At 35.7% G+C, this 12,235-nt stretch overlaps 1 long non-coding RNA gene across 2 annotated transcripts in view; it reads left to right on the plus strand.

Moving 5' to 3' along the window:
- LOC142599956 (uncharacterized) overlaps positions 1-10,600 on the plus strand; it is a 28,478-nt gene extending 17,878 nt beyond the window's left edge. Inside the window, exons 2-4 of one of the 2 annotated variants that reach the window (XR_012833465.1) lie at positions 3,722-3,850; positions 6,377-6,446; positions 9,819-10,600. This is a non-coding gene — a long non-coding RNA (uncharacterized LOC142599956). Of the gene's footprint in view, positions 1-3,721; positions 3,851-6,376; positions 8,118-9,818 lie in introns of those variants that run through there. The other variant, XR_012833463.1, reaches the window with a different exon arrangement.
- Positions 10,601-12,235: the final 1,635 nt, after the last annotated feature.

Below are 12,235 nucleotides of genomic sequence, written 5' to 3' on the forward strand. Positions count from 1 at the left end.
TGCTAGAAACTGTGCTGAGTTCCTGTACAATGTAAAAAAAAAAAAAAATCACAAAATATTAGCACTCATCTGGCCATATTGTCTATTCCCTTATAACTTAATATTTAGTGTTGCATATAGAAATTCTAACACTGCAATAATAAATCTTCGCACTATAAATACACTGACCTGCAAGCCCTGACTTTTTAAAAGCACAGTTCTATTCTGAGCTGGAACAATATGTTGTCCTTGAGAGCCTATTTTAAAGCTTTTCTTTCAGTACAGGTTTTCTTTGCTCGATGTTTTGTCACCGGAATGTAATGCTCCTACTGACAGTGGCAGCAAGAGCAGAGAAAGGTTTTTTGCACAGAAGGTTTTTTGTTTGTTTATTTGGTTGTACATATAAACATCACTGAATGCCTGCAATTTCATTTGAAGGACAAGAAGAGGTCTTCAGCTCCTCACACAAGCTAAGTGCTAGAAAATTGTTGTACTTATAGTATGTGCCTGTCTGCCCACTCATCTCTTACTCACTTTTCTTGTCTTTAATCAGACCCTGTTGTTACCGAGTAACAGTTTTCTCTGCTGGAGTAAAAAAAAAAAAAAATAAAAAAACCCTGCTGTAAATTATTAGCACTCCATGATTCTTAGATAATACTATTTCCCTTTAATTTCATATTACCTCCCATTCCTCAAATAACGCAGGGAATAAGAATGAAAAAACATTTTTATAGGAAATCTCTTCTTACGTATTGCAGTTGCGTGAGCGTGGCTGGGACGTGTGTGCCATAGAGGTCCCAGATGCATACAGTCAACAGGCCTCCAGCTGGGAGCTTCCCGCAAACCCCAGGGAAATGCCACCTGCATGTTAAGCAGGCAAGGCACTCCCTGGAGATTGCCTCTCCAGCTAGGATTTCTCCTTAACGAGAAGGGGGGAGAAGGAAGGGTTCTGAATTATAAAGGCAGAATGGGAAGCCCCTGAAGTGACAAAACGCTGAATTATTCATTGTGCAGTTTCTAATTGTTCTTGAAGTTAGCAGTGCCATTTGTAGCTAAATCAGCTCAATGTTGCTGTTTTCCCCTGCTCTCCCTGCTTCCTCAGGACTGGAGAAGGGGGGGGAGAAAGAAAGACATCCCTGAAATGCTCATATCAGCCCTGCTGCAGTGCTTGTCGTGCAGTGAGCCAGAACTGAGAACCAAATGCACGCTGAAAACTAAATGTTGCCAATTATTCATAGGCATACATTATAATCTCAATTCTGATATTTAATAGAGTTTCTCATTAAAGGTCACAGCAATTGCTGCTAGAGATCAGATGAAGCTAACCTGGTGTCTTGTTTTTCACAGTGGGTAGCTGGCATTAAGTGCTTCAGAGACAGCAGCAAGAAACCCAGTGTTGGACAATTATGGGCTAAACTGTCCATGAGGAAAATATTTTCCTCTCCTTCATGAGCTAGTGGCTGGACAATGCCTGGATGCATAGTGGTGTGCATACTATTAAAGGAGGAGAATCACAATTACGCATGGCATTATCCAGATTAACCTGCAGTTCCAGTTTGAATATGACTGAAGTCTTGGTCACAGTGGCATCAGACAATAACAGCTCATTCCATAAACTAATTAAAAAAAAATAAATAAAAAATTACATTTCAGATTTTTTTTCGTTTTTTTAAATTTATGTCTGTTATGCCCTACAGAAGTAGAACAGCTAATTAGGGCCATCCAGTTGACATTGTCTTTGCCTGTCATTATTACACATGCCTTCATCATTTCACATCTTGAAACCATGTTTCCCCATCTAAATTAACTATTCCTAACCATTGAATCCCGCATTTCTGTTTTCTGAATCATTTCTGTCATCTGGCTCTGAATTCCTTCTGTTTTTACTGTAGCCTTTTGAGATGGGAAGATTAGGGCTCATTGATTCATGTAATGGCATTATACATGCTAACATGTTGTTTCCTTTTTGACCACCAATGCAGAATGAGCAAAGGTCAATTAATCTGACACCACTGCTTATCCTTCCAATCAATATTCCCTCATAGTTTCCTTGTTCCCCCACATCTGCCTGTCTGTTATTACACACGGATTGCAAGGTCTTTCTGGCTGGAGACTTTTTACACTGTCTGTGTAACGCATGAGCACAGCCGAGGCCCAGTCAGGGTCTGGAGGTTCTGTTGCAATATAAATAGTTAATATACAAATGGCAAATAATAAAGGGTTCATATTGGTGCCCTAGATTTATATTCACTTTTTTCTTTTATTTTTCCCGGAGTGACTTCAGTTAATTTAGAACCCAGTAATGTGTATAAATCAAATTATTTACTGGAATATGCATTACTTAGCATTTATCTTTATTGAATTTCATTTGCCGTCAAGCCACACATCCGAATCGTTAGATTCCCTGAATCTATTAAATATAAAGACACAGACAGATCTTCTGTCTTGGGAAGCGTCTTTGCTGCAGATAGCTAGAAGCTAGGAGGATATACCAGGGGAAGTATTAGTGTTTGCCCTTCTTCTTAGTATGCTCTTTCCCTATATGTTTGCTATCAGAAATGGGGTACTGGACAAAGCTGATCTATAATCTGACCCAGTATAGCTGTTTTTATGATATTAGGTCTTCCTGCATCTTCCTGAGTTGGTTAATGTTAGTACCTGTGGCATATACAGACTTTGTCACCTCATTTCTCCTTCCTTTTATGTCAACATTTTTAACCGTATGTAAAAGAAAAGAAAGGTCAGGCAACATCACTTTTAATTTTTTTTTTTCCATGATGAAATTTGAATACCTTTTCTACCCCTTACCTGGTTTTTAATCTATGATAGTACTTTTCCTGAAAACCAATCGTTATTTAGTTCCCTAAATTCTTCCCATGTGGGATTTAGCAAACACTTTGAAAATCAGATAAAATGTTTCCAACTTTGGTTTACCTAGTATTTTGTTTACATACACTGGGAACTCTTTGGGATCAAAAAAACACCGTATTTATCTGTGAAGTCAAGATTGGTTATCTTGTTCACACCAGGAAGTTTTATAAATTATATTTTAATTACTATTTCAGTTAATGTATCTGTGATTCAAAGAAAACTTCTCAGTATTCAATGTTCAAGATCTTTCTCAAAGCAATTTTAGTTAGATCGAGTTCAGCCCCTCAAACACTCACTCAACCTTTAGGATTCAGAACTACAAAAGACTTTAATGAGACGTTTCAAACCTGTGTTATACACTCAGCAGCTTCACTCCCAAACTCCAGAACTCAGACACACGCACCATCCTGTGCTTGGCAGCTGCTGCTCGTCAGTCCATCAATCTGCATGAGTGCCTTTGTTTCTAATAGTACCTGATCTTTATTATTTTTCAAGGGGTGATCCGCTGCAAGGGTAGCAATCATTTATCTTCCCTGTAATGTTCTTTTTAATTGCTTCTCCCTGATATTCATGCAAACCTACCAATTAGCTCTCTAGAAGCTTTCTTGTTTACAGTTTAGCACAAAATGTTATTTATTTTTGCTCTGTTTAGCTATTTGCTATTCAAAATCTATCTTACCATTCCGACTTTTCATCGTCTGTTTTATGTGTGACATTACGTGAGTTCCATACTCGGAAATACATCTGTTTGACTGGAGCAATTTCAAGAGCCTTGCCTGGTACCCGTGCTACCCTCCCTTCCAAAACACTGGCACCCAAACTTTTGACTACTTGCCAGCGCTGTACACTGTTTGCTGTTTAATACCTGTAGTTACTGCACATCCAGCATGGCCTCAGGATCCCAGAATTGTTAGTTCTCAGTACACAAGAATGGGTTCAGCACTGAAGAGCCACATGCAAAGGCTGTGCCTCAGAGCTACATGCTAATACACAACCACAGGTATCCTCTTCATTTCTCTAATGTATTTATTCATTAAATGTCTTTAAAGAAGTATAATTTTGAAGGGTACTCTCTCTCAGCGCTGTGATAAATTTAAAGAAATAGTTCTTTGATTTTAACTCCAGCTGTACTTCCAGTGACCGTTGGTGTCTGTCCGGAAGGGCTGTTCTGCTTTATTGGTCCACATGTTGGGCAGCTTGAACTGCACCAGTAGGTTTCACCAAATTAACTAGATTCTCTCTAAATTAGCATATTCTGACTCTGCAGGTTCTCCATTAACTGATTCATTAATTAAAACAAGGTATAGCACTACCTACTGTTACAAAGCAGAGTTTATTATGAGTGAAGATAATTAAATAGATAAGTATGAAATCACTCAGAACACCATGAAAATGCTTCCCTAGAGCACTTCCTAGCTTGGGCAGCTTAAACTAAAAGGGCAAAGATAATTCTTTCTAACCTCAAAATTGTATTTTATTTCAGGAAAACAAGCTTTTATGCAGGGCTAGGAAAAGGTGATTTGGAGTGCTGCTGACACTAAGCTGAAAATATTCTTGACTACCGAAACTTTTCTTCTTCATCTCTTGTGCTGGCCACAGTTCTACTGGCTACATCTACACCAGTAAATTAAATGGGCCATGGATCATTCTGTGGACCTGAGGCCAGCTGGCACTGCATAGCTCATATCGGTCCATAGAGCTAAGCATTGTTCCCTCACAGAACAGAGTAGCCGAGTCCAAATGGCCTATTAGGAATGATCCCTTGTCCCTGGTGACTCCCTAACTGTGCCCAGGCACCGTTGGCACAGTCCAAAACCAAGTTAGGGATCATGCTAACAATTAACAGTATAGTTAATCACAGAGAGCTCTTGAACCCCTGCCTGAACTGTTTAGCTTCCCAGCACAAGCAGAGTGATTGTGTTTCCAACAGGACTGAATAAATGATACTTTTGATATATTCGCAGTCTCCCCAAATAAAAAACAAATGCTTCATTCTCTCTGGAAAACAGAAAGAAATGACCAAAAACCAAGATGAAATCAACAATTTATCTGATGCTATATCAACCAGCTAGGTTACCAGCTTCTCAGAAGTTATTATTTATAAACTTTAGGCAAAATGCCACAGGAATGATAATTGCAAAGCAAGTATTCACCGATCCCAAAAGTGTATATTTTCTCCTGCTGCTACCTGCAATGACGAAGAACCTAATTTCAGACAGCAGTTCAGGTGGAAATGCTGTCAGGAAGTTGCTGGAACAAGAGGTTCCCTATCAGAGAAGTAAATTACCAATCATTAATTGATCTGCAAAAAGCCAGTGGTTGTGAAGGAGACCAGAGTTGAAGTGCACTAAACCCCCTACCTTTCTGCCCAGAATTTACATAGCTGTGAACTGCCAGAACTGGTAGGTCACTATTCTGAAGTGAGCTGTCTCACAGAACTCTTCTTTTTGTTTATTTTCCATGGGGCTGTAGGAAGGGCTCTTAGAGGTGATCAAAGTAGTCCTCTTTAGACTCATAACACATACTAAAAGTAAGCGACTGTGGGTCATTAATTACTGGGAAGTGAGAAAATAGAATAAAACCTGAAGATTTCTCTCCATTTCACCATGTTTCAAGAATTTAAATGAAGACCTTCATCCTAAGGAGAAATAAAATACTTGATTACAAATGGAGCTGGATGGGAAACCAATTTTCCAGCCTGTACAACACTGGGATGGGTCTTTTGGTTGCAGACTGGGCAAAGTGCAGAAGACCTTACAAAGCCTTAGAGAGGAGAAAGTCAACGTACAGAAAAGCTAATGGCTAGGGCACTCGCCCTGCAAGACATCTGAGAACATGCTATGAATCTGAGAGAGGAATTTCATCTTGTCTGTCATATTTCAGGCATATGTCCTAACCACCACACCATTAGCTTTCTCACATTTGGCCAAAAATGTTTCCCTTTGAATTTATTTTTTTTTAGGTGTATTGCTGGAAGCAATAAATCTCTATTGCAAGATTTCATTTAACCAAACTGATATTTTCCAAACAGAAACCATCTTACCCTGCTCTACTAATGGGTCTGCATTATTTTAGATTGTTTGAAGAAATTCACTGTGCAATGTGCATTGCAATAGATACTTTATTCTGAAACATTGAAAAAATTGATTAGCTATAAATGTCAACAAAATCAATAACTAATTTCTTTAATGTTGTACAGAAAGAAAATAATTAAAATAGCAAAGGGAACTGTTAGTTCTCTTTGTGTTCCTAAGGTGATGAACATTAACAAAGTATGTGAAGAAAGACACAACAAAACTCTTGTGCTGTACAAGCGAATGGCAGATACATTTTCAAAATTATTCGTGTTCTTCCTTATTCAGACTTCTGAAGTATCTTCCAGTTCCATTTTTTCTTTTTTTACTCACTTCTACTTCCTCTGCAGTACTGTTTCTTAGATTTCCAACAATCTGATATCTTTTGTTTCTATGGAATATTAATGTTTGATATTCCCTCAGTATTTTGATCTCTCTTTATGTTATTTCAGGTGATGTTCTACCGGAAGATCCATGTACTCAGATAGGAGATCTCCAAGAAATGACTGGATAATTTCAGAAGTAATACATTCTAATCACTAATGACCACTTTTTTTTCTTCTTCTTTTGTTTTCACCTATTCATGCTGGATTTCCTCTGCCCATAATAAAGGAGACTTTTACCATTCCCTTCAGTAGCGGGAAGGAAGAACCCTAAAACAATAGTAATTCAAAGTGAACAGAAAAGAGCTTTGTTTCTGAGTCTAATGGTATCTATCTCAGGACTTTCCAGGGCTCATTTAATAAAAAACTTTTTAGATACCTTAGAAATTCTGTAATTAAAAATTAATTAATTTCTTACAGTTATTATTTAAACATTTCTGTGTCCACCAAACTATACCTGTGACATATTTGAGACAATAATTATCAGTCCAAATGAAAATGTTCATATATTTCTCAATCATTTACACGATACAGAGCTAGCTATACTTAATTGACTACCATGATGACAATGCAAAACAAAAAATAAAACAAACAAACAAAAAAACCCCAAGTTGTTTCATTTGGTACAGAAAGCAGTTTATTAACATCTACTTACATGTGCATTTTTTTAACCTGGCCCTAGTCTAGGGAATAGCTTAATGATACCTCATTCTAAACCACGCACACACACATAAAAGTTCTTAATTGATAAAAAACAGCAAAAATGTTCCAGATAGAGATTTGTACTGTATATTTTATAAAATTACTTTCTTGGTCATGTCACTGATTTTTCAATAATTTAAATGCTCTCCGTAATGATGAAGCATTTATAGTTGTTGGAGATCTGACAGATTAAACCCCTCCTTTCTGTTGCTCAGTTCCTTTTTTCATAATGGTTCAATATTTCAAGCTTGAAGGCATTGGAAGCCTTGTAGGACAATGGGTATTTAAAAAATACTTTGCGTGTGCCATCCACAAGCATTAAATTGCATATCATTCAAATGGCAATCTATAATGTGTTAACAGTTCTATAAGACATTCAATGAAGATTTAAAAATTGTATTGTGATTCTTTCAAAACACATTGCATTTTTGTGGGTTTCAATGCTTTTTGTCATTATTGAAGCCGATAACCTTGTCCAATATATCTGCACTAAATTCATTACATGCCATTTCCACTCCATATCTTCATCCAGTACTTAATGTTGCTCTTTGCAATATTGCCAGCATTACCAGTGTCATCATATTTTTATGTAAGTTATACTGACAGATAATGACCTCAATTAAGCAAACAGGAAAACATGAAAAGAACACCACGATTAGATTAAATAACCATGGTAAGTGAGTGAGCAAGCATCCTATACCTAAATCAAAGGCTTCTGGCTGTTCTGACATAATCAAACATGAAAGCATTCCTGACAATAAATACAACAAGTTTAGTGTATTGGCAGGTATGCTTTGCAGAAAAAGGTATATGAGATCAAATTGTATCAGTATCAACTCAGTATTGTGACTCCAGTGGTGTCTGTTATCATCTGATGGAGAATTGAAGAAAAAATGTTGGTAATAATTTATGAAAGGGAAAGCAGAAAAAAAAATGAACAATTATTAGAAGTTTATACAGTATAAAGATTTATAACTCATATTTTGTTTTTTTAAAAAAATCTATATTTACAGTTCAAAGATTATCTTCCTTTACACTTCATATTCTCTTTTTAAAAATATGTATGCTTATAGTTGTGATACATATAAATAAACTTTTCAAAATGTCATCTGGTTCTTGGCCTCTATGATCTCTCAGGGTTTTACATTTGCCTTTGTTTGATCAGCATTCATTCTTCTTGCACTGGCATGATGGAAAAGGGTATCTGAAAGTTTCCAGTGTCATTATCTCTAACACGTTTTGAACAATATTCTAAATCTTTGAATTTTACCAGAACTTGGATTTTACTGGGCAACGCATATGGAAATATGCTTGTCTTTTTTGCCAGCTCTGAATAAGTTTTCATTCTTGCAAGTGTGACATACTAAACAAGGTCTTTAATATCTGCTGGGCGTCTGGCCAGTTTACTTCTTTCACTGCAATTACAATTTTGGCAAGTTTTTGACACAACCATGCTTATGTCTGGCATATAGTAAAACATTACATAGGGTAAATTATTATTAATTATCAGCACTTAAGCAGCTCTTCAAAATCCTTCATGCACATTAACTGATTAATACACAGCACTTGCACTGGAAGTCTAATGTCTTCATAGCAAGTCACAATGTACTCCTAGAAAGTCGTGCTGTAATTATATAGAGCACTCTGATATTTTTTATTTGGTATGAGCATCTGCTTTTCCCAACTGTTCCAAAACATAGTCAACATTTACTTGCTTTATTTGCAAAGCAACTAATCAAGAATGATCAATTCCTTCTATTTAAAGTAATGAAGGTTAAATTCTTACAAACTGAAGCAAATGATAAAACTCCTACCAACCTTAAATAGGGTCCAGATTTCTTCTCTAGGATTCCTTCTGAGTTTAGATCTAGAAAAAACACTCTTATCTCTTTCTGCCTATTAAAGATAAACTTCAGCCAGAAAATATATTCATCAGATTTTCCTGAAGGAATAAAACACCTGACAACTAGATGGATCAACATATTTCTCTAATTTTTATATGCCTCCAAACCCAATACATTCTATCTTCTTATTTAGGCTACTATAATACTTTCAAACTTCTTTCTACAATAATAGATTACATTTGCAACATAAAAAAAATGCAAAAGTTTTATATACATGTCCATATGCATATAACACCTGCAAAACTGATGCTAAAAAAATAGCATTACAATTGCAGTCAAGCTTTCCAAACTTAAGTAATGCCATAAATAAGGTTGTCTATGCATCTATAATTCAGGCCTATTATATATCCTGTATAGCAAATACTCAATTTTAGTTAGCAGGATATTTTCCTATAAAACTCGAAGCTCAGTCCACAAGATGGATACTGTTCTGTTATGGAGACGCTATTTAATATTTTGCCTTTCCTTATTGTTCCTCATGGAATCTGGTGCTCTGTTTACCGCATGCCATTAAAATCCTTCTTGGAAAAGGGCATTCATTTGCTCACAGGTTTTTCCACCATTATCAACACTGCCATATTTGAAATTTTTTAATATTTATACACTTTCATCCCAATATTGTGAGCTAAACAATAAGTACAAGTACTACAGATAAGGAACTAAGATAGTGAGAGATCAAATTGCTCATAAGTTTTGCTTGAAAAGTCCTGGATGTTTAGAAGTATGCAGCCCTCCACAGGGCTATATGTGTTCAAAGACTGTTTACAATGATTTTGCAGAAAACTCATTCAGAAGAAAAAGTTTAATACAACTCTTTAGCAATACAAAGGAACCCTATGGCATAACCAAGAGGGACTTCTGTAGGTCCTAGTTTTTAAGACCAGATTTCATTGTATTACTCACAGGGCAGTCGTTGCACAGTCCCTGACCACACCTGCTACGTACCCATTGACTTCTGCAGCAAATGACACAAGATTCTACAGGCAACAGCGTCGTTCATTACACAGCTTTGATTTCTAGCCTGCACATTGAATGAAAGCCTGGAGGAAAGGTACTTTAAAGGCTTTTTGGAAATCTTAGTTATGATACGTGTATTTGAAAATTATGTTCTAGACCACCGAAGGTTATCTGAAAATACTGTTTTAGTTCCATTTGTGAATTTGACAGGCATGGTGTGAAATGTTTTAGTTTACATTAACTATTATGTTAACATAAAATGAAGAGCACTGCTGTTAGAATTAAATTTATATCACGTTCAGCATTAGTAATCACCTGTTTGGAAACCTAACAAACTTATGCAACTAATTAATTTAATTTCCTTAAAAATACATTGCTAACTGATCTGTAATGTAACTTTCTATAATCGTACATGTAATAGAGTTAGATGGATTATTTGTCAGAAGAAAGCAAAAATTTAAGATCTCAATACTAAATGTATAGTTTTCCCTAACAGCTCTGCACCCTTTGGATTTTTTTTTTTCCAATATATTCAGTCACTTGGCACTTAAGAAGGACAGAAAAAAAAAAAAAGGAGGAGAGGGGATTGTTTATGTCTGCTCAGATTTCAACAATGAATTTCAGGCAGTTTATGCCATGATTGATTGATAATATGTAATGTTTTTGCATCTGTTTCTACTTTCATAAAAACAGATGTGAAGAATTTAAAATAAAAGTGAATCTCATCAGATTAGCTCTTGCTTGTTTTCTCCTTTATATTTCAGCCAAGTGCAAAATGAAACTGGTTCAACGGTCTGAGAACACATCTCTGCCATAGAGTTGAGAGTAGGTAAAAAAATTTCCACTCAACTACGCTGACCCTAGTATTTTCCTCAAATCCTGCAATGCTGCACATGAGAAACAAAACACAGCAATGAAAAACAAACCTAGTTGCTTCCTAAACACTACTCTAAAACTGTTTTTAAACATGCAAACCAAATTCCATGCAATAGCAAGCACAGTGCTAAGTGTGTTTTAATTAAAGCAAATATTACCATCTCTGTAAAGAGGAATTTCATAAGATAATTTTACATATATAATAGAGACAGAAATATACTCTTTGGTAAAATGAACAAAAGAATATTTGTGTCTATGTAAATTAAGTTTAGCAGAGCTAGGTTTCATGGCCCCCTTATTTGGGGCCCAAGTAGAATAAGTTTTGAAATTGTCTAATTTCTGAAAGATTTCTGCTACTCAGAAAAGGGCAAAAACTTGTGAAATAAGTGAATCTTGAAAATAGTGCTTTATATTATTAAGCAAAAGCTTACGAAAACAGCTTCTCTCAGGACATTTCTGATACATCCAAACTGGCACTTTAAATCAGCTCTGTCAGCTGTGGACACTCAAATTTAACATGGACATAAAACCAGAAAAGTGAGTTTGAATGTGAGGAATTTCATTCTAACCCACTCCCATCTTACTAGAACCCCCACATATTTTTTTTTTTCAGTTTTATCTTTTCTTACATCATAAGACATCTCTCATTTTTCACAAGATTTACGTGTATCTATGTCTTATATGCATAGAGTATAAGGAAGAACATATAAATATATATCAGAAATTTATTTTTATCTTTAATTTAGAAAATAAACTTGAAGAAAAAAAAACAACAGGGTGTTTTGGTTGTGTCTATTTATGTTATAAGAGGCAGAACTAAAGATTCTGCTAGGTTAAATTCATTTTACCAAAACCTTTTAATTACATGTCTTTTTTCCAGTTTTTATAACTTTGCTAGATCACCTGGGATGAAAAGTTCCTTGCCAAAACTTTGTCTCAAGTTTTCCCTCTTACAAGAAGTTTAGTAGAAGCAAAGGCAGTTGGTTTAGAGAATTAAGACACAGAAAAACATATGAACTTGCCAAACTTAATAGGAAAATTTTTACCTTTTTTTTGAGCTCTAACATTTCTGTAGTTCTGGATGAGGAAAAGAAAATTTAGTGATATGGAAAAAATTGGGAGAAAAGTATTTTCCATCTTCTTAAAAAGCCACACAAATGTTCCTGGAAAATCCCTGTTTAAGTACTCTCTACAAGAGAGGACAAAAATCTCCATTTTCAAAATGTTCTTCCTCCCATGAACATGAATCAGAGAACTACAAGGCTTTTCCTTTGATTTCTAGGATCTAGTTTGGTGCCAAGAGTTGGAAAGAAGACTGGGAAACTTCCTTAAGATCCTCCATAACACTATCACAGTTACTAGATAGCCCAGAAAAACAAGTTCGGCAAGAAATCGCCTATTTTCATAAGACCTCTTATTTCATAGAGGATTAAACAGACACAGAAATGTCTCAAGAATTAGCTTAAAAATCCGAACAGTATAGTAGTGA

This window comes from Balearica regulorum, chromosome 1 (genome assembly GCF_011004875.1).
Source record: "Balearica regulorum gibbericeps isolate bBalReg1 chromosome 1, bBalReg1.pri, whole genome shotgun sequence".
Classification (NCBI taxonomy): Eukaryota; Metazoa; Chordata; class Aves; order Gruiformes; family Gruidae; genus Balearica; species Balearica regulorum.